Source organism: Orycteropus afer, unplaced genomic scaffold (assembly GCF_000298275.1).
Source record: "Orycteropus afer afer isolate SDZICR_OR568_19922 unplaced genomic scaffold, OryAfe1.0 scaffold00033, whole genome shotgun sequence".
Taxonomy (NCBI): Eukaryota; Metazoa; Chordata; class Mammalia; order Tubulidentata; family Orycteropodidae; genus Orycteropus; species Orycteropus afer.
In genome coordinates, this window is record NW_006921620.1 from 2288765 (window position 1) to 2292827 (window position 4063).

The 4063-nt window shown below is 43.3% G+C and overlaps 1 pseudogene; it reads right to left on the reverse strand.

Moving 5' to 3' along the window:
• Positions 1-720: 720 nt before the first annotated feature.
• LOC103193012 lies at positions 721-2083 on the reverse strand (annotated as a pseudogene).
• Between the last annotated feature and the right edge of the window lie 1980 nt (positions 2084-4063).

The following is a 4063-nucleotide window of genomic DNA, read 5'->3' on the forward strand; positions in this document are numbered from 1 at the left end:
ACCCACCAGCCACTCCTTGGAAGGAAGTTGGGCAATCCTACTTCCGTAGTGATACTGCCTCGGAAACCCAAGGAGGGGTCGCTATGAGTCGGGGCCAACTTGATGGCACATAACAACAACAACAACATAACAGAGTTAGCACAAGTTGTTGACTTTAACAAATGGAAATTTATTTTCTCACCCTTTGGGCAGAAGTCTGAATTTAGGGTGCTGGTTCTGGGGGAGAATGAATACTTTCTGTCAGCTCTGGAGGAAGGTCTTCGTCTTTTTGAACTTCTGCTCCTGGGTGATTTTCTTGTGGCTTGGCATCTCTTCTCTTCATCTCTGCTTCTGTGCTTGCTTATCTAATGTCTGTTATATCTGAAAAGAGATTAACTCAGGATACACCCTATCTCATTAAGAAAAGTCCATTTCCAAATCAAAGTATAACCACAGGCATAAAGGTTAGGATTTACAACATTGTTTTTTCTTTTTTGTATTTCAGATATTTTTATTTCTTCAAATTTTTTATTTATCAGGAGTGACGGAAATAAGTATAATTAAGTCTTATCATCATCATTGTCATGGAAATGAATTTAAGAGAAAACTGGTTAGATGAATATTATTACTTCCCATTTTCAGCTGGTAGATAGCTGCCATTTATGTAGACAGCCAACACTCTGTCAAGAATGTTTAAGACATGTTATATAATACAACATGGCCATTCACAGTGGAGACAAACTAGAAAATAATTGTTGTGAACTTCTTGATTTTGTCTTTCAAAACAAGCACGAAAGCACCACCCATGCCTCTGAGCACATTGGACCATATGCCCTTGAAAAAGCTTTGCCTCCTTCATCATGAGCAATCTTCCTCCAACAGTCATATGTGCCTGTGTGCATGATATCAGTTCCTTGCACCCTGACTACATCACCATGGTCATGACAGACTGAGCTATCTCCAGCTGACAAAGATAGGAGTATTCTTGGGATGTGAAAGCATTCCCTTAGTAATGTGTTAGATGCTGAGATACACAACTTGGTAGATAATAATACCCTGCACAGGTATGTTAAAACCTTGATGCAGACCCTTAACCCCGCCAGATTTGGAAGTCTTAACTAGGCAGTCACTCAGAACTTTGAACTCCCTTTTGGTGCCAACTTCACCCACATCAGCTGCTAGATGGGTACAGACAAAATCAAAAGGACGTACAAAGCACAAGTATATAGTGCCAGCAGCACCACCTGATGCCAGATTCCCTGTAAAGTAGTGCCCAGACTGGGTCCTCATATCCACACCACCCAGGAAGATCTGCTTGTATTTGTCTTTGAAGCCAAAGTTGAGAGCTGGGTTGGAACATTGGCCTCGTTACCATGTCAGAAGGACAGGACTCCCTGTTTCTTGGGGATATGAACCACCACACAGTTGGTAACGCCCTTGTGCTGCTCGTTGTTGTTATGTACCATCGAGTTGGACCCGAGTCATAGTGACCCCTCCTTGGGTTGCTGAGGCTGTAGCATCACGGAAGTAGATTGCCCCATCTTCCTTCTGAGGAGTGGCTGGTGGGTTTGAACCGTCAGCCTTGTGCTGCTCATATATGGTAATTTGCTTGCTGGCAATACCTTCACCTGCAGCAGCAGCTTGATCCATTCAATAGGTGCTACCACGGTCTTAGAGATGGTCACAGCCACTCCACCAGCCAGGAAGTTCTTGGGGAAGGACAAAATGGGATCTGTTAAGTTGAAAAATAAGGAGGAGGCAGGTGATGGAAAGTCTTCAACAAGAACTGGCTTTGACTCCAGAGCTTTGAGGAAAACATATTTTGGGGGGACATAAATTGATCCATGACATTCTATGCTTTGACCCTCAAAAATCCATGTCCTTCTCACATGCAAAACACATTCACCTCATCACATCATCCCAAAAGTCTTAAATCAACTTCAAGTACAAAATCTCATCTTCTGAATTATCTAAATCAAATATAGGTGAGACTTTGCATGCACTTCCTGGGGCAAAATTCCTCTTCATCTGTGAACCTGTGAAAGCTATATTACAAGTTACCTGTTTCCAAAGTACAGTGGTAGAACAGGCACGAAGTAGACATTTCTACTCAAATGGGAGGGAAAGAAGGGATAAGCAAGTCTAAAATCAAGCAGAACAATTTACATTAATCTTCAAGGTTTGAAAATAATCCTCTATTTTCTGAGGAACAGACCAATGGGCAATGGCCTTGCCCTCTAGATTCTGGGTGCTGGTCATGCCCTCTGGATTCTGATTGGAGGCCTCTTGGCCCTGGGTTTCACCACCTTCCATTCTCACTGGGATGGCAACTCTGCTTCTTCAGCTTTGGGAGGACCCATTCTCCATGTCCATCTGAGTGGTGACCCCACCCCTTTGGCTCAAGCAGGCCCTGTTCTTCTGCCTTCTTGGTATGGCAGCCCCACCCCTTCAGTTTTGGGCAGCAGGCCTGTCCCCGTGCCACACCTTAACAGCAGCCCCACACTCTGAAACCAAATTAGCCAAGATCTGACTCTCTGAAATCTAGGAGCCTGTGGCCTCACCCTCTGAAATCCAGGAGAGCATAGCCCCACCATCTGCAACCAGGAAGGCCCTGCTTCTGGTATTCCAGCTATTTTGCTGATCTCCCAGCTGCTCCGGGGATGGTCCTTTTCTTTTTCTGGAGGACAACAGATGGAGCTCCTTGGGCCTGTTTCCTGACAGTAGAATTCTAAGAGGCAGATAGCATTCTTTTATTTATTTTTCTTTTTTATTGTGCTTTGGGTGCTAATCTACAAAGCAGATTTATTTTACATTCAACAGTTCATGCACATTTAATTTCACAGCCCCATTACAATCCCCCAACCATAAAAAACTCTCCTCCCCTCTCATCCCCTTGACTACTGTGACCCCCCCCCTTCTTATCCATACATTCCTGTGTCCCTAGCTTTCCCTCTATGTGGGTGCTACCCCTGTGATGTCTCATGGTTCACTAATTTAAGGGATATATCTCCCCGGATATGTAAGTAGTTAGCATTCTTTTATTTTGTTATCGGTCCCCTTCAATCTAAGCTGATGTGTTTTCTGCTGTGGTAGTTGGTCATATCCATCAGTCACAGGCTTAATGTCTTTAACAAAAGATTTTGTAGTCATGTCCTTGGTGAAAATTCTCAGACATGTGTCCTTAGGTGGTACAACAGAATTTTCCCAACCTTTAAGTTTTGTTGTCATTTTGCAGAGTTCACTTTTAAGTCCATCTCATTCCTCTCACTATAAGTGGCATGGAAAGTCCTATTAAGATTTTGCTTAGAAATCTCCTCAGCTAAATATCCAAGTTCATCACTTAAAAGGTCCGCCTTCCACCAAATATTTAAACATAATCCAGACAAATTCTTTGCCAATGAATAAAAAGCATCACCCTTCTTCCATTGTCCAGTCACATGTTTATCATTTTCTTTTAAAGCCTCATCTGAAGCACATTTAATGTCTACATTTCTAGCAATATTCTGTTGTTGGCACCATATCTTCTCTCTAAGACAGTAGAGAAGAATGAACAAATCTGTCTCGGAGGAAGTACAGCCAGAATGCTCCTTAGAAGTGAGAATGGCCAGACTTTGTCTCAAGTACTTTAGTCATATTTTCAGAAGGGACTGGTCCCTGGAGAAAGATAATGCTGGGTAAAGTAGGCAGCGAAAAAGGAGAAGACCCTCAACGAGATGGATTGACACAGGAGCTGTGATCATGGGCTCAAGTATAGCAAATATTGGGAGGCTGGCACAGGACTGGGCAGTGTTGTGTTCTGTTGTACATAGAGTCACTGTGAGTCAGAGCAGACTCAACGGCACCTAACAACAAGAAGACAGTAGAGTCTTTTTCTACAATTCTCCACAGTTCCTTCTCAGCCTTCACCAGAATTGCCTTTAATGTGCATAATTTTACTAACAGTCCCTTGAAGGCAATCTAGCCATTTACTATTGTTGTTGTTGTGTGCCATCCAGTCACACCTGACTCATAGCGACCCCTCCTTGGGTTTCTGAGGCAGTATCACTACGGAAGTAGATTGCCCCATCTTCCTTCTGAGGAGTGG